Source organism: Physeter macrocephalus, chromosome 7 (genome assembly GCF_002837175.3).
Source record: "Physeter macrocephalus isolate SW-GA chromosome 7, ASM283717v5, whole genome shotgun sequence".
Classification (NCBI taxonomy): Eukaryota; Metazoa; Chordata; class Mammalia; order Artiodactyla; family Physeteridae; genus Physeter; species Physeter macrocephalus.
Genome location: NC_041220.1, coordinates 8,550,777 through 8,570,516, shown reverse-complemented (window position 1 = coordinate 8,570,516; position 19,740 = coordinate 8,550,777). Strand labels below are relative to the sequence as shown.

General features: G+C 38.6%; 1 protein-coding gene across 1 annotated transcript in view; it reads right to left on the bottom strand.

The window, feature by feature from the left end:
• Nucleotides 1–17,469, bottom strand: part of DSPP (dentin sialophosphoprotein) — a 23,766-nt gene extending 6,297 nt beyond the window's left edge. The window contains exon 1 of the mRNA XM_007108921.4: nt 17,439–17,469. The gene's annotated coding sequence lies outside the window, so the exon portion shown is untranslated. The remainder of the gene's footprint in view (nt 1–17,438) is intronic.
• Between the last annotated feature and the right edge of the window lie 2,271 nt (nt 17,470–19,740).

Sequence of the window (19,740 nt, the reverse complement as noted above, 5' to 3'; positions counted from 1 at the left end):
CGAACCCGCGTCCCCTGCATCGGCAGGCGGACGCGCAACCGCTGCGCCACCAGGGAAACCCCTGAATTTAATGTTGATAGTGGAAGCATAATAAAACCGCAGTGACTATCAACTGTCCTAGAAGTATTGGCATTTTCACAGGAGAGAGGACCCAGTTCCAGAGCTATTGAGAGGGGGAAAAAATGTGCTTACTCTTACAGCTGTTCAACAGAAAGCCAAGAATAGCTAGATCTCTTTCAAAAATGCTATAGATTAAAGACGAGGCTGATGTGACCTCAGGACACTATAATGCAGGGCTCTGGAGCATAGATGTTGAAGGGCAGCTGTTTAGTAAGCAGAGGTTATACTGTACTTTGCAGGCCCAAACCTAATTATTACGTAGACTCTGCAGAAGACCAGCCTACACTGTGATTTGGAGGAAACATGGTATCCTGGAAAGGAACTTACAGTGAAGGACAGAGTTACGTGCATCCCGTTCCTAAACTGCAATCCAGCAATCTGACCACTTTAGCTCTCTTTCAAATCTACTCCAGAACAATTGCACAATGCACGACGCTACTTGCCACTGTGTCCACAGAAATGGCTTGAAAGACTACTATAGAAATGGCCTCAGTTTTGTCAGTCTGAAAGCAGAGGCTTCAGAATTGTGTGAACCCCCTTCAGATTATTTTATGTATTATCACAAACAAAATGAGATTTTACTTAATTTGAACAAGTTAATAAAACCTTGAAAAGCAAAGCTTAAATAAAGCCGTTTCAAAGCCCAAGGTAGTTATTTATATCTGGTTATCTAATTTGTTATCAAAACTAATACAAGCAACCAGATAATTACAAGGTTTCTACCTCAGTTTGCCAATTTTTTTAGTAACATGTCTTTTATTTTCCAAACCTATTATTATATCAGGAAACAGAAAAAGTGTGTGACAGAAGTCAGACTCTCCAGATATCCTAAGTAGAAGTATTTTAATCTAGTTTTAAAACCCTAATGTCAATTGGCAAAATAATAATAATAATAATAATTATTATTATTATTATTTTAGGCCAAAGGTTGATTTTTCAGGGACCAAAAAATTAAATGTAAACTGAGATTCATTCATTCATTCAACAAACATTTGAAGGTCTAATGTGGGCCAGATACTGAACCCTGGGAACAGATATGAGTCCTATCCTCATACAGTTTATTACTGACTAGATTAGCCAAACTTTGAAATAAATGTAACATAATGTGTTAAATCAAATTCCTAAATCCATGTTTATTTCTTAATACAGTCAGTGTTTAAATGTTACTATTTGAAAGAGACGGTTTTTCTGCATAAAAAATAACAGTAATGGAGCTTTAGTGAATTATGCATAAAATATTCTAATCACTCATTCCGTTGTTAATATTTTAGATATAAAATATGTGCTTCATCTTACATATACTTTTCCTGACTATTAGCAACTGATATTTTAACATAATGGTTGTGGAAAAAAAATCTTATTCTTCAGTGATGCAATATTTTGCTAGGTGGAATTAGCACCACTTTCCACATAATTTTCCATTATCTTTTAAAACATAATTTTAATTTGACAAGTCAAAAGGGAAGGAAAATGTCTAATCATAAGGGTTATTCATTTTTTTAAATCAAGTTGGCTTCTCTGAAATTCGAATTTCTTTCTAAAGAAATCAGTTGGGTCCATCTTACCTTAAAAGCCTTCAAAGGGACTTTGAAAATCCAGGATTTCTTATCTTTCTCTTTGAGGACTGAGAGTGGCACACTGTCCTGGACTTTTGCATGACAATTTTGTACCTGCCGAAATTTAAAGTCAGTTTGATAATTTTCTCAACCAATCACTGTTCAGGATCCTTGATACGGGGTTATAAAGTGTCACTGTGTCTAGGAAGCACGTAATAAGTTACCCACTTCCTTCACTTGCTGATATGTATTTGCTCACTGAACCATTCGATTCCAAAGGGACTAGACTTACTTTCACTTAATTAAATAGCTCCTGGGAGGCTGTTTTGCACCTTAAATATAGACAATCAGTGTAACATAGCTGAAAAGAGCCACTTAAACTCTGTCACCCTGACATTTCTTGTCTTACTAAGGTTGGCAATCTAAGAAAACTCTAGGTTTCTTTAGGAAATAGACTGCCTATTTAAGACCCCTATCATTCCTGAGGTAGGTATTAAAGTTTCTGTGCTATAATTCAAGAAACTGTCCACATGCAACAGCCTTGACATTGCCTTGAGGGGTCTTTAACAATCTATAAATAGTAACTCCCAAGAAATCTCTCTGACCTAAATAAACAGTGGTGTGCAGCTTAAAAATGTATCAATTTAGTATTCAAACTAAATTTTAAAAATAGATATTCAAAATACTAAAACTTATTGTAAGGTAGCTAGATTTGCAAAAGTGCATATGCATACAGTAGATTTAGCTCTCAGTTATCTCTGGTATTTGTGCTAGCTGTGGAGGACGACATAGAAAGCCAGACCAGAATTCTAGCAGAAGTTCTGGCACCTGAACTCACCATTCACTGGAACCCCAGACGTATGCTGTAATGAGGGTAACCCCTAAACCAGTTCTCCAATCTAAGAATTGGAAACCTTGACAGTCTAAGTCTCTCCATGTACTTGTTCAAAATGTTCCAATTTTTTTAAATGTCCTAATATCAAAGGATGTGAACCAAGTAACTTGCTACTACCCAACAGTGATAACTCCAGAATTTATATGTAGATCTATTACAGGGGAAGTAGTAAGGTTGAAAGGGAGTGGAAGGAATGGAAAGAGATTTGCCTTGTGTTTTCATAGCAAGCACTTTGTTCTTATCTAAACAGCATGTTTACGTGGGTGGCTTAAAGGACCTAATCAAATTTTAAGGAGTCTTAAGTCACTTCTGGGAGCAACACAACAGATAACTAGTGGAGGTTAGGGAACAGAACCTGCCTTCCTCTTCCGTTAATTTGAATTAACATGAGAATTCTGATCTTTTGTTAACTTTCCCAGGTTTCAGCAAAGGATTGTAGCGTCATACCCTCAGCTTTTTCTAGATCATTGTCTCCTGATGGAAAATCTCTTAATTTTAACATCTTTTGCCATTTGGATAGGCAGAGACCTTTCAAGACCATCAGGTCCTGGGTTCTTTCTCTTTAACAGTTTTTCTTTCAATGTATTTTCTCTCCTCTTGCGTTTTGTTATAAGTAGCAAGAAGAAGCCAGGCGGAAGCTTCAATACTTTGTTCAAAAATCTCCTTAGCTATATATCCAAGTTCATTGCTTACAAATTCTGCTTTCCACATAACTGAAGGACAAAATTCTGCCAAGCTTCCTGTCACGAGGATAACAAGAATCCTCTTCCTTCAAATTCCAGTAATGTCTTTCTCACTTCCTTCTGAGACCTCACCAGCAGTGTCTTTGACATCTGTATTTCTACTAACACTTTTCCAGCCTCTACCCATTGTCTGATTCCAATGCTACACCCACATTTGACGAATTTCTTATGGCAGCACCCCACTTCCATGTACCAAAATCTAGATTAGTTTTCTCTTGCTGCCTAACAAGTCGCCAAGTATGCTTTTGCTTTTAGAAGGCTCATGTCGCTCATTTAGCCTCACCTAAATAATCTCTTTATCTTAAAGTCAACTGATTAGTAAACTCAATTACATTGGCCAAATCCTTTTTGCCATATTAACAGGACTTCATCATGAGGCAGGAGATAGATGGGCCCCAGCCTGAACAGTTTCCCCACTGTGGACAGAAACTCCATAATAGCAGAAACTTCATAAAAGCAGGATGATGGAGGAGGCTGAGCCCCGCCCAGATAGAAGATAAAAGACCACATATTCCTCATTCTCGAAGCCAAGGAGACCTCCCCGACTACACATGAGCAGAAGGGCTCCTTGGAGGCCCAAAGCAGAGTGATGCCAACTGATGCTCATTACCCATAGGCCTCTTCGGTAGAATCCATCTTGGCCAAGAGCTGCGTGCGCACACATGGGAAAATCCTGAGCTATACCAAATACAGACTTTGAACCAGGCAAGTCAAAACGATTGGCCAAAGGAAACCCAGAAGAAATGCCCCATATAAGTGATTCAAACTGCCCGAGGGCGTGGCTCTCTCTCTGAGCCCGCCCATGTGTGTCTATCCCCACGTACTGGACTTCTTTTTTCCCTAATAAATACTTGACTTGTTTCACTACTTTCCGTCTTTGTGGGAATTCTTTTTCTGCAAGGCCGTAGGGCCAGGGCCTTGTCACTGACCACTGTTCTAGTGGCTAGGATTCGGTGCTCTCACCGCCGCGACCTGACCTCGATCTCTGGCTGGGATCTGAAACCCTGCTTCAAGCCGCTGTAGGCCAAGGCCACCAGAGATCAATCATGGAAATGATACTTCTTCATAGTTACTCGTTCTCCCCACATTCAAAGGAGAGAGGATTGTACAAAAGTGAGGGTCTCTGGGGATCGTCTTAAAATTCTGCCGACCGCACGTGTTAAGCTACAGTGAAAGAAAATAGATCAATGTCTTCATGCCTTGGGGCTGGGGGCCACGGTGCTGGGGTACGTAGAAAGAAGGGATTTTTAAAGGGCGCGTGAGGAGATTTTGATGGATACTTTTGATTGTCTTAATTGTGGTGATTGTTTCATGGGTGTGTACATATGTCAAAACATCAAATTGTACCCTTTACATATGTACACTTTATCGTGTGTCAGTTACACCTCAAGGAAGCTGTTAAGGGAAAAAAAGTAATTAACCCATTTCAAATTCTGTAAATTGAGAAGTTAAAACTGCGGTTTTACTAAGGTCTACCTAAAGGGAAACATAAACTTCAATTTATTGTGGAAACCAAACAATTAACTAAAATTTAAGATCTGGACTCAGAGATCTACATCAATTTAGTAACTAAAAAAGCTATCTATAAACCCTTAATTAGGATTGGTATTCTGTTCTTAAAGAAAGAGTTTGGAATGGAACTCTTAATCTAGAGGCTACTCTATTACCATGACTTTGAACTATCTGTCTTCCTGTTTCCTTAAATTTGGATAAACAGTAGCTGAGCCAAACTTCAAAACTAAGGCAAGAATAGCAATAGCAGCGTAGACACAGGGAGACTGTTCCAACTCAAATTATTTTAAGGTGACTCAAACTAGTTCACAAACCAGCAGAAGCCACTTGAGTGGTGTTCTCCGTGTGAGCAGGTGTATAACATCCCTACTGGACATCTTTGACTGATGGAAGTTTAAATGGCAAAAACCTTCAACTGCCTGATATTGTGGCGAGCATTGCCCTCTGAGGAATGCGCCATTAAGACGCTCCTACGCCTCAGGGCCCGATTGTACTCTCCTTGGTATGCATCCTGGACTTTATGGTATGAACTTAAAAAAGGAGATGGCCTTTGGCCAGATCGCTCCAGGGACCTGCTCAGATACTGAGAGTCCCTGGTTGTTCCCTAAAGCTAGGATAAGCAACCCTGGAGGGGAAGTTGGTGCCTTTGTGGAATAAGCAATAAACCCGTTTCGCACCTGCGAGCAGCAGGATGTTTCGCGGCGCCGCGCCCCGGGCGCTGAGACCGAGCCCGCCAGACAGTGGCATTCCTTTCTTTTAGGGCACAATGACTATGCAAAGTCCCTGCAGATATGGTGGCGACTAAGCCGAGATAAAAGACCAGTTCTACAGAACAATGTTTATACAAGGTTTCTGCTTTAGGGCGCAATGACTGTTAAGAGTCCCTGCTTTAGGGGTATATATATGACTCTGCTTTGTTATTCAACTTGCCTTGCAACCATCAGTTGTTTGTGCCCTTCTGATCCTACACCTCGGTGCTCTCAGTTCCCTACCCCCTCTCGTCGATTGTTGCTGCACTTTGAGGACCCGCCGCGGCTGGCGGCATGATATTGAATTAATGTCAGTGCAATTTAAAAAAACAGACACTATATTAATTTTTTTTAAACAACCATAGTCTTTTAAAAAGTGGTAACCATTTCTTCCAGATTCCGTATTCCATTTCCACCAAGGCTCTAGTTGGCATAATGTTGTCTGAAATGGCTTTGATTAAAGAAGACGTTATAACTGAACCTCAAGTAATAGACATGTCTGTTGGCCTGTCTTAGCTTCCAATGTCTTATTATGACTCAGACAACAACTGCTAGAACACATAGTCCTTTCTTCTTATGAAAAAAAAAAAAAATCTTCAAGTTTTCCTCTTTCATGGGCACATATTTTATTTTCTCCAGACCTGTGTCTCAGATATTTAGAGCTAGTAGAGAGTAATGATATAGACTTGAAGCTTTGAAGTCAGATGTATCTCGGTCAAACCCCTGCCTTTTCCTATGTGACCTTGGAAAAGTAACCTAATCTTTCTAAGATTCAGTTTCTTCATCTGTAAAATTATGTTATGATAACAGCTAACACTTATATAACACTTATATATTAGCATGTATAACAAGATACACCCTGTACACAGGGTGTACAGCCCATTATCTCATGTGGTCCTTAAATGATCACACAAGATAACTCTGTTGTCTCCATCATAGGGATGAAGAAAGTGGGTCCTAAGGTGGCACAATCAATAAGTGACAGACCCAGATTTGAACCCCAGAATTCTGATCTCAGAACCTGGCTCTTAGCCACTGCACTAAATTAATTGCCTCCTTCATAATGACACAGTGAAGGTAATGTATGCAAAACCACTCTGTACCCAGCACACACATGACTCCTAATAGGGGAGCTATCATGAATTTCATGGTTCTTTGCCAAGTTTGAGTCCTTTCCTTGTTGCTGCCCAAACTGTCCTAGGATTATTGGTAAAGTGATGTCTTTTAAATTAAAAATAAATTAATTAAATAAAATAAAAATTTAAACTTTAACAGTTATTTTATGAAATATTATAAGTAAATTATTAATTTTTCTTGTCCTGAGTGCTGAACCTCTTAACAGGCATGCCTGGTTCCAGTCTCTGGGCCCTACCCCTGAATCTCTCACCCAGATGCTGGTGATTTCTAAAATGCAAATCTAATCGGGTTACTACTTGACTCAAACTTCTCAGTGTCTCTTTAATGTGGCGTGGGACTTCTGAAACCATCCAGCTTCAACTTGGGCCACTCCACTTTGAGAACGCTCGAGACCCTGGAAGAAGAGGAGCAGGTCAGAGATGCGGTTGGGGTCGGTTGCCTGTCCTTCTGAATGCACAGGACATGTCCTGTATTTAAATGACTTTTCCTGCTTCCTGTATTGACTTTGTCGGGTCTACCTAAATGTCCTATATTCAGCTCTTCTCAATAATTATGAAAAGTTTGTGCTATTTTTCCACCACAGTAATTGGCGCTTAAGTCTCTTAAATGGCAACACCAGCCCCAAATTATTCCTCCACACATCTGTACAACTTGAGATGCTCTCTCCTGCAGGTCTGGCTGAGGGAAAGCCAAAAAGAGGGACTTAGAATTAAAATACATATTTTTCATACATAAGAAAAGAAAAGACTGTTGTTTGGCTGAAGTCCCAAGTCATGAACAGGGAACCACCATTACTTAGTGATAGATCAGTGCTCACGCTTTGAAAAAGCACCCCATCAGCAAGAGCCTCACTCCAGTAACTGCTTCTGAGAGTTAGCAAATCAATGACATCCAAGCTTCCGAAAGTCTGCCAATCAGCGACAACCCCACATTTCAGGACAACAGCCAATCAGTAAGTGCCTCGTTCCAGTGGCCACACTAGCACATCTGGACTTTCTGAAAGTCCACCAATTCCTGAAAGCCAGGCTTCCCAAAACATTAACTCAGTAATACTGTGCCTTACGAGTACAGCTCTTCCTTGTGCAAAGGGGAAGTTCATCTTTTTTACATCAGTTATTGAATAGTTCACAAGTTTGCAACTCTTTCAACAGTTCAACCCCTGCTTACAGCTAGTTATGAGTTCTTACTTGTGAATGACAAACACACCATCACGACCGTGATGTTATCAAATTCAATTTTCATTCCTTGCTGTGTGCTCTTTACTTTGTGCATATTTCAATCCCCAAATGCCAAAACATAATATAAATTTTGTAATAAATTTTCTGATCAGTGAACATCGATTAAATGAGGAAAAAGTCCTTTGGAAATTCTCTGTACAATTCCCAATTGTTGATTTAATGTTTCAAAAATTGTAGAAAGACAGATATAAATCAGTATAAAATAGTAACTAAATATAAGAAATGTAATTTCTTCAACTACTGCCAAAGATGTGATAAAATAATAAATTTTATGGGACATTCAGATGAAGAAGATAAAATAATCACAGCAGAAGTTGTAATGGCTTTCCAGACTGGATATCATCCACCTTCATCTCAAATAACTGTTAGAATGTGCTGCTACCAGCAGTATTTTCTGATCCCAAAATTACAAATAAATTATCAGGGTGATATCTATTACAACAATAAAAATGTAACAGTTCCACTTATTGTTGCAGGGCTTATGGAAAATCTAATGCTTTATCTTTTTACAACGTAGCTAGAGATGCAAATAGCCACAATGCAGAAAACCTGTTCCCTTTGTTTGTACAATTACTTTTCTCATGAAGAAGTGTTACTTATAAGGCTATTGTGAGTAAAATCTCTTCCAGATGAGACTTCAGAAGGGTTCTATTATTGTGTTAGGAGTTAATGAGAAAAACTGTACTGCTTTTGGTGGCAAAACCATGAATACAAATTCGGCTAGATATTTGCATGAAAATGCAGACAATGTTTAGTCAAAGTTGAAGCAAACATGAATGGAAGATGTTGGCTATCCTGCCATATTCTGCAAATGCTGTTCAAACAGCATCTAATGTCCTTTCTACTGACATTGAAGTCATTATCATGAAATTTTTCTCCTACTTCAGCATTTATATTGTTCAAACTGAGCAGTTAAAAAAGATTTTTTGAGAACTGCCAAAAAGATAAATTAAGAAAACAATCCCACTTATAATTGCATCAGAAAGAATAAAATATCTAGGAATAAATTTAACCAAGGAGGGGAAAGACCTTTACACTGAAAACTATAAGACATTAATGGAAGAAATTGAAGAAGACACAAATAAATGGAAAAATATTTTCTGCTCATGGATTGGAAGAATTAATATTGTTAAAATGTCCATCCTGCCCAAAGCAATCTACAGATTCCATGCAATCCCCATAAAAATTCTAATAGCGTTTTCTACAGAAACAGAACAAACAATCCTAAAATTTGTATGGAACAGCAAAAGATCCCAAATAACCAAATCAATCTTGAAAAAGAAAAGCAAAGCTAGAGACATCACACTTTCTGATTTCAATCTATAAAACAAAGCTACTGTAATCAAAACAACTTGGTATTGGCATAAAAACAGACACATAGATCAATGGAACAGAGAGAGAGGCCAGAAATAAACCCATGCACATAAGGTCAAATAACTTATAACAAAGGAACCAAAAATATACAGTAGGGAAAGGACAGTATCTTCAATAAAAAATGTCAGGAAAATGGACAGCCACATGGAAAAGAATGAAACTGGACCACTACCTTACACCATACATAAAAATTAACTCAAAATGGATTGAAGACTTGAATGTAAGATCTGAAACTATAAAACTACTAGAAGAAAACACAGATGGCAAACTCCTTGATGTCAGTCTTGGTGATGATTTTTTTAATCTGACACCAAAAACAAAGGTAAGAAAAGTAAAAATAAACAAGTTAAATTAAATCAAACTTAAAAGCTTCTGTACAGGAAAGGAGACCAGCAACCAACTGAAAAGGCAGCTACTGAATGGGAGAAAACAGTTGCAATATTAACCCCATATATCTTATAAGGGGTTAATATTAAAAATATATAAAGAACTCATACAGCTCAGGAGCAAAAAAAAATCTGATTTAAAAATGGGCAGATATTTGCACCCTTATGTTCATAGCAGCACTATTTACAATAGCCAAGACATGGAAGCAACCTAAATGTCCATCAACAGATGGATGGATAAAGAGGATATGGTATATATTATATATATATATATATATATAATTTATACTCACACACACAATGGAATATTATTCGGCCATGAAAAAGAATGAAATAATGCCATTTGTAGGAACATGGGTGGACCTAGAAATTATCATACTAAGCAAAGTCAGACAGAGAAAGACAAATACCATATTATATCACTTGTATGTGGAAATCTAAAATACAACACAAATGAACATATCTATGAAACAGAAACAGACTCACAGACATAGAGAACAGATGTTGTTGCCATGGTTGGGGCGGTGGGGTGAGGATTGGGAGTGTGGGGTCAGCAGATGCAAACTAGTGTATATGGGATGTATAAACTACAAAGTCCTACTGCAGAGCACAGGGAACTGTATTCAGTATCCTGTGATAAACTATAATGGAAAAGAATATTAAATATATATATATATATATAACTGAGTCAGTTTGCTGTACAGCAGAAATTAACAGAACATTGTAAATCAACTACACTTCAATAATTTTTTTTCTTTTTGGCTGCACCACGTGTCATGCAGAACTTCCTCAACCAGGGATTGAACTCATGTCCCCCCCACCCCCAGTGGAAGCACAGAGTCTTAACCAATGGACCACCAGGGAAATCTAATTTTTTTTTTTTATAAAATGGGCAGAAGATCTGAATAGACGTTTTTCCAAAGAAGATGTACAGATGACCAACAGGTACATGAAAAGATACTTAACATCACTAATCATCAGAGAAATGGAAATCAAAACCATGTAAGATATCACCTTACACCTGTTAGAATGGTTGTTATCAAAAAGACAAGAAATAACAAATGTTGGCAAAGATGTGGAGAAAAGGGAACACTTGTGCACTGTTGGTGAAAATGTAAACTGGTGCAACCACTATGGGAAACAGTATGGAGGGTCCTCAAAAAATTAAAAATAAAACTATCATATGATCCAACAATTCCACTTTTGGGTGTTTATTAGAAGAAAACGAAAATGCTAACTCAAAAAATGTAAGCATTCCCAAGTTCTTTGCAGCATTATTTAGCTAAGATATGGAAATGACCTAAGTGTCCATTGATGGATTAATGGATAAAGAAAACTAAATATATATACATATATATGTGTATATATATATATATATATATATATACACATACATATATATACACACATACACACATACATACACACACACTGAAATATTGTTCAGCCATAAAAAATAAGGAAATTTTGCCATCTGCAACAACATGGATGGACCTTGAGGGCATCATGCTAAGTGAAGTAAGTCATACAGGGAAAGACAAATATCATATGATCTCATTTATATGTGAAATTTTAAAAAACAACAACAGAAACAAATGAACAAAATCATGCTCATAGATACAGAGAATAGATTGTTGGTTGCCAGAGGCAAGGAGTGGGATATAAGTGAAAACAGTGAAGGGGGTCAAAATGTACAAACTTCCAGTTATAAAATAAATAAGTCATGGGGATGTCATGTTCAGCATGGTGACTATAGTTAATAATACTGTATTGCATATTTGAAAGTTACTAAAGAGTAGATTTTAAAATCTTTCATTTTGAAATCAGCTATACTTAAATAAAATTTTTAAAAAAATTTTTCATTTTGAAAAATATGCACAATGATATTCATTGCTGTTTGTTGTATTAGCAAAACCTAAACGTCCATCAGTAGGGGACTAGATAAATGAAGAATGATATATTTATATGATGGGATAACTATGTAGCCGTTAAAAAGGAATGAACCAGAACTCTGCATATCAACATGGATAGATCTAAAAGAAATAGTTGGAAAAAAAAAAAAAAGCAACTAGCAACCACTGATATGTTTTCTGTCCTTATCGTTTTGCCTTATCCAAAATGTTGTATGAATAAAATCACATCCCTAATGAGATCCCTAATCTCATGTCCCACTACCTCCCAGACCAGTTCTGTAGAAAAACACACACTAGGTCTAGACTGTAGAAGTGTTTAGATAGAGCTGCCACAACTGAACCTTCTCTGAATCTGAGCAACTACTCCCGGCTGTAATAGAACTCTTCTAAGACCAGTTGTACATCTTTGGCTACCAATCATATTTAGTCAGCAGATTTTCAGAGAAAGGCACTGGGCTAGACTCCATGAGGGACACAGGTAATCTGGCATTACGGAAGCTCCATTCTTTGAACCATCAGTGGCATTTCTGTTCATTACCTATTATGTGACAGAATTTACAGGTCTTACCTATAGTATCTTTTCATATTACTTACATATTGTTTATATATAAACTTTGTAGCACATATTTATTAATATAAATGTATTCATAAAATCATTCTACTTTTAATCGAGGCCATCTCTCAATATCCAACGGCTTTGATAGTCAATCCTGCTCATTCAAAGTTTCCGTATTTGCTAATTTACTAACTTACTAACATTTATTTGTAACCCCAAATCAATATTTACAGTCATTTTATGGTCAATCGAGGACACGTGCATGCACAGAGCGTAAAAAAATTGAGTTGCCTTATACGCAAATTCCTAGCTGAGGTCAAACAAGGTAACAGCCTCTTATTTCAACTCTCATACTGTAAACGCGTCCTTTTTGGTCTATTTAGTGCCACATTTTTGTATTTTGTGCTTTTTGTTGGTGATTTCATTGCTTAAAATGGCTCCCAAGCATAGTGCTGAAGTGCTATCTAGTGTTCCAGAGTGCAAGAAAGGCTGTGATGTGTCATATGGAGAAAATACATGTTAGATGAGCTTTGTTAAGGCATAAGTTATAGTGCTGTTGGCCGTGAGTTTAATGTCAATGAATAAATAAAACGTGTTTATTAATGAGGTGTCTTTAAACAGAAACACACATAAAACAAGGTTATGTATTGATCAGTGGATGAAAATGCTGTGACCAGAGATTTGCAGGAACCTAACCCTGCATGTCTTCAGGGAGCAATGGTTCAGTATTTGCTAATTCACTGCTCAAGGCAACTACATAAAGCATAACTACCTTGAGAACAAGAATTGTGTGTGTGCGCTTAATCAGAAACAATTTTCATAAAATATAATACTTACCCTTACTATTTGTGACACACTTTGATAATCTGTCTTACGTTTCTTTTATGATGTTGCTGATACTTGTTTCAACTCCCCGAATTGATTTATAACCCACTGAGAGGTCATGACGGGCATCTGGAAAACACTGCTCCAGCACACACAGAAAGAAAAACTGTGTTTCTCAGCTTAGTAAATAAAGTCAATATTCAAAATTTATGGGAAAGATAATGGGCCAAGTTTCGTGATCGCATTCTTAAGAAATTTGATGATGTGGCAGCAGTAACTTCTTAGGTTTTCATTATTTTTCCTCTTTTTAGATGCCATGTTAGTTTCTATTTTGCCATAGATTATGTAGCAGCTGTTGAATGTGAGAACCATTTAATTCATGGACACCATTTCTTTCTGAGATTTGAGGGAGTTCATAATTTTCTATGGATGAAGCAGTAAAGAAAATGTTGGTTTGTGATCAAGTTTGAGGCATAGGGCCAGAAACTTGTAACCAAGTTTGTTTATTGATTACACTGTAATCAGATGTTTAACTCTGCCTTTTAAGTCTTTTGTCATTTATAGTTATTCTTGTACTCTATGCTCTCACAAAAAGCACTTCGTCATCAAGGAGATTCATAGAAAGGCTACGGAAGCAGTTACAACCAGTTCCACATCAAGATGCTGGCTATGCAAGGATTCCACCCATAACAACTCAAAACAAGAAGCTGTCCTGCCCTTGGGGCCCCTAGGCCAGGCATCCAGAGATTTTTACTCCCTGACAGGCAGGGCTGATGTCCCTACTCAGCCTTGAAGCAGTTACAGAAGACGGACCATTGCCCTTTTGCTTCCCATAAGAATATGGGAGTAAAATCTCTGAGGGGGACATGAAACAGGAGGGAAGGGGGTAGGGCACAACCTTTGAAAGAATGACATAGCCCAAGGACAAGACATAAACTGGTTAGAACAAAATGGGTCCAAGATGGCGGACAAGTCGACTGCCACTTGACCTTGAGCCTCAGTATACCTCACTGTAACACATCAGCAAGCTAAATGTCACACCCACAGGTGCCATGACAGTTCCGAAACTGACCGTAAGGATCAAAAACTGGGCGGTGGCCCAGTTCCTGGAAATCCCCGCCCCTTCCCTAAAGTAGCTGGAATACTCCTCCCCCTCATTAGCCTACGAAATTACCCACCCCTATAAAAACTGACAACCCCATACCCTGGTGCCTTTCTCACCTGCTGAGATGGCCCACACTCTGTCTGTGGAGTGTGTTTCTCTCTAAATAAATCCACTTCTTACCTACCAAAAAAAAAAAAAAAAAAAAGAAAGAGAAAAAGTGGGTAGCTATTCCTTGCGTGCTAAACGGGACTAACTTTTATACTTTTCAGCAAATATTTGATTGGAATAGCTCTCTGTGGGCTATTGGTTTGAAGGGGCAATGGTAAGATTGCCCAGGCTTTGTTCTGCTAGGTTATTGGTACAATGAGGAATTCAGTTCAGATTAGTCTGTTCTGCCATAGTAAAGGAACTATTTCCATCATGACTACTAATCAGTTGTTAATAACATAGCAGTGTTAGGAGAGGATAGACTGTGCTGCTAAAATAAATAAGCCCCAAATTTGGGGGCTTAGTACAATAGATGCTTATTGTTGCTTGTGTCACAATTCAAAGTAGCTCTCCTGTAGACAATGACCCAGCAGCCCAGGCTGTTTCCATCTTATTTTTCTATCATCTTGCAGCTTCAATCTCACCCTGGCATTACCTATCTGAAGTTGGGGAAGGAAAGAAAAAGAGAGTGAAAGGCTATGCTGGGTATTTTAGGAACCAGGCCCGGAAATGGTTCTTTACTTTTGTCCACATTCCACTGGCCAGGACCCAGTCACAGGGCCAAACCAACTCCAAGGGAAACTGGGAAATGTGGAGGAACACGTGGATACGAAAGAGCAGGAATAATCTCCGCACACACAGAGAAGATTCTCCAGCCTTCATGCTGGAGAACTTCACGTTTCTGCAGGGACCTGTACCCTGGTTGATTAGATATGGCTGAGAACACTTCTAGGTAGCTTGGAAGCACTGTTTAACTCTCTATCCATGGTTGTTATGAATAAATATAATATTAATAAATATTATATGTATATTATAGTTATTGTCTTTAGCAAAATATTTGAGGTCCTCCCTAAGACAATTTTAAAGATGGGACTAACAAGGAAGCAAGCCCACAGCGTGGAATACTCCTGTGTACATCTCGTAAGACCTCGAATTAACATTTTTCATAATGTGGCTCCTAGGTCACTTGAATCTGAATCACCTTGATTCAGACTGTTAAATCTAAATTTGTTTAAAATCCAGATTTCAAGGAGCCACCTCTGACCTATTGAATCAAAATCTAACTAAGCGGAGCTCAGAAATCTGCATTTTAAGATGTTTCTTAGTTTATTCCCGTGTGCACCTGGTATTTGAGAACCACTGCCAACAGGAAAACGGAACTATCTTCCACCTGAAAGTTGAGTCTGCCTGTGACTGAAAAGTAAGCTCAGATCTAAGAGCCAATTTCAATCTTCTAAGCGAGAAGAGCCAAGCATAGCAGATTCTAGGATTTAAATTGCCATCATGCTGGCTGAAACAGATGATGACAGAGCCCAGATGATCGAGGCCAGAAAAGGAAGAAAGCAGGACAGGCTTAACTTGGACACCAAATCTCCTCAAAACTTTATTTTTGATGTGTGTGTGTGGGGGGGGGGGTATAAATCTCATCATTTTCTAATTCAACCCTTCCCTGCCCTCCCTTTAAGTGCTTACTGAGCGAAAGCCACCTACCTACCTAGCCTTTTTGCTAATATGAAATGATGTAATAATATCCTCATCACAGGACTGCTCTGAGGATTCAACAAGATATGTGTGTGACGTGTTTAACTCAGTCCCTGACACCCAGGAGGCTGAATTAGTTCCAGCAGTTATCAAACTCTAACACAACCACTGACAGACCTATGGCCTTTCTGGGCTCTCAGAGTAATCCCACATGGGCCAGGAAATTGAAGGCCTTGATATAGCATTACCCAAGGAAGGGTTGTAAATGGGTCGTATAGGTGTCTCCAGGAGGTACATATGGCGTCCACCAGGAAATGAGCCAGGAACGCCAGGTCACCCAAGCACACCCTGCCCTGTGGAGGAAGTGCCAGGGTAAACGACACGTAGGCCGACTCCACCACCACTACCCCCAACACACCCACTCAGAGAAGGTTTTAAGCCAAATGTAAATCAGTGGATAACTTGCCTACATTTGCCTCTTATAGACATAGCCTTGGCGTCTCCTCAAACAACAAACCACCTATCAGTTCAGAAAATGACAGGGTTCAGTTTGAATGGGTCTATCTGCTCCCTCACAGGGATGGAGCCAGGAAGAAAGAGAGAGAGACACACACACACAGAGAGAGAGAGAGAGAGAGAGAGAGAGAGAGAGAGAAGTACGGGATGTGGGTGGTAAAATGCCTAAAGCCACAGGAAGAATTATGCTGTGATGTTTTGCATGAGCTATTATAAATTTAAATGAGCAAAGACTAACTAAGACAACTTCCCCTTTAATTTTGGTTCTTAAGGTCTGAGCAAAGCTAAAAAGAGGACTGCTGGTTAGCATGGAAAAGAAAGATTCTTCCACAATATTAATGGAATGGTCACAAGAAAGGGAAAATAGCATGCTGTGTGTTTTTCAAACTGTAGGTCGCAACCCCCATTAATGGATCATAAAATCAACTTTAGTGTATTTTTCATGAAAGAATAGAACAGAGCAACATACATAGTAAGGGTATTTGAAAAAAAAGGATTCAGTTTGTATGTGTATTTGGGTTACAACGTAATATTTATTTTTTATAATGGCTTATAGTAGGGAAAGTTTTAAAATGTGTAGCAGAAAACTGACTGCTCTAGATTCACAAGGAGTTTGAATCCAGGCCCCATCCCTTGCTAATTTTATGACTTATGACAAGCTTCAGTTTCCTCAGTTGTAAAATGGAAATAATACCTACAAGAATTCTTGGGAAGTAAAATGGGATCATGTATATAAACTTCTTCAGCACAGTGTCTGCCACAAAATAATCACCTAATGAATGTCAGGTTCCTTCTTCTTTCCACTTAAGATATTATGTATATAAACAGATTCTGGCACCGCAGCAACAGTCATTTAATTTCCCTTGGCCTCCGTTTCTTCCTTCTGAAGTGAAAGAGCTGAACTAGACAAACTAGTGCCTTGCCTGCTCTGCAACTGTCTGATTTAATTAAAATGGTCATTCTATTATCACAGTAGAGAGATTCTCTTTGAAATTATTGCAAATCTCAAGTGACAAATAGATTTTTTAAATTCATATTTTTGTTTTGAGGTAACTGTTGATTCATATGCAGTTGTCAGAAATAAAACAGAAATCTCGTGAGTCTGCGATAGTGAGAAATAATACCTGGACTTTGTCCCCGATTTCTGGCACACAGCTTCTAACGCCTGTGGACCTTCCCAGGGAGTTGTGTGTGTTTCGTATGCTGATGAGATAGCTGGGGGCTGGGGCCTCCTGGATAGCTTCAGAGTGGATGCTGGTCACAAGAAAGACAAAGGCATGATTAGAGCGCTGCAAATTTCAGCCGTGCCCCCTGCCCTCAAGGGAGGGGAGAGGGGCTGAGATTGAGTTAATCACCAATGGCTAATGACTTAATCATTCCTACATAATGGAAACTCCAAAAATACCACTGAATCACAGGGTTCACAGAAGTTAGTGAAAAATCGAGGTACTGGGAGCGTGGTACACCCAGGAAGGGCATGGAAGCTCCCTTCACCCCTTTCCCACACCTTGCCTTATGCATTTCTTCTATCTGGCTGCATCTGAGTTCTATCCTTTATAATACACCAGTAAGTATGGTGCCTTCCTAAGTTCTGTGAGCAGTTCTAACACATAATCAAACCTGAGGAGAGGGTCGTGGGAACCCCTGACTTACAGCTGTTCAGCCAGAAGTTATGGGAGGCCTGGGACTGGTGACTGGCTTCTGTAGTGGGGTGAACTTATGAAACTGAGCCCTTAATTTGCGGGATCTGATGCTAGCCTCAGATAATAGTGTCAGAATTGAATTGAATTGCAGGACAAGCAGCTGGTGTAGGAGAATTGGTTGGTGTCGGGAAAAATAGCTATGGAGTACCCTTTACCCAGTTTTCCCCAGAGGTAATATCCTACAAAACTGTAATACAGTATCTCAACCAGGATATGGACTTTGATACAATAGCTGATCTTATTCAGATTTAGGTTTCTTTGTAGGTGCCAACTGGGGTTGATGAGTAATGGCTAGAGTACAAGCTTGGAGGCTGCTTTGAGTCCTGATTTAGAGGAAGCAAATGTTTCTCACAATTAGCAATGTCCACCCAGGATTGAGAGAGCGGTGACATGATTGCTACAAATGTGCTGACTTCCGCAATAAGTGAGTAAGATGTTTAAATTAAACATTTCGAGCTGGTGCTTAGTGAAGTAAAACATCTCTGTTTTTATATATTATAATGTTTTAACGTACCAAGATGCAAAGAAAGAGTATAAAGTTATCTCTTCATCCTGAAATTATATGAGTAGTTCCAATGTATTTTTATGTGGATAACCTACTCACAGCAGAGAGAGCAAGCCTTCAAAAAATCAACCGTAAAGTTTTTCTTTGGGCCTCTTCGCATAATTGAACTATTTTCATGTTACCGCCTGAATTACTGCTTTATGTTAAGGGACAAAGGCAACCTTAAATGGGAACATGTATTTGTTACATTTTTGTCCACAAATTCTGCACGATATCATGAGATTCACCAACTCGACGGAAAGACGAATGAAAGAATTTGGACAGAACAACCAATTTAAATAAATTTTTTTCTCAAAAGTCTTTTTAAAGTAGGCTTAACTATGAGGTAAGAGATTATAGGAACCGTTGCTTTCAGGAAACGTAAATCTGATATTGGGCTCTCTCACATCAAACAGACTGAAGAGCTGCTTTTGAGTGTCTGAGATTTACTGTTAAGAATGGCAGTTTTATACAGTGAAAATGAAACACACCTTTGGTTATTTTTGTCTCAGCAAAATGCTATCTTAAGGGAAAAGAGCTATCCATATAAAGCAGTGCCTGGCATGCAATAAGTATGAGACAAATGTTAGCAGCTATGACAATGATGATGATACCACTTTCTTAGCTTTGTAGACTTTAGTAAACCATTTAACTTTTCTGAACCTCAGTCCTCTCATTCTCAGAGGTGAGGTGGAGCGAATAATTACAATGCCTTTTATGCCTACTTCACAGGGTTACCATAAGAATCAAACAAGATTATGTTTTTGAAAATACTTTGTAAACAGAAAAGAACTGTAGGTGTGTCATTTATTGGGTTCGCCAAAAAGTGCCTTCGGTTTTTAAGTAAAAATAAAAGATACATTTTTCATTCTCACCAAGAACTTTATTGAACAAGGTAGTCACCCTTTTGTTCCACTACCTTCTGCCATTTTCCAGGCAACTTCATAATTCCATCTTCCCCAAACTTTTTATCTTTTTGAGGAAAGAACTGTTCCAGGTGCCTTTTATATCCTTCCAGGGAATGGAAATTTTTTCCATTAAGAGAATTTTGTAAAGACCGAAATAAATGGAAATCCGAAGGTGCAATGTCTGGTGAATACGGTGGATGAATCAGAACTTCCCAGACAAGTAACAGTAACAGTAACAGTTTTTGCCTGGTTATCAAAGAAACATGCGGTC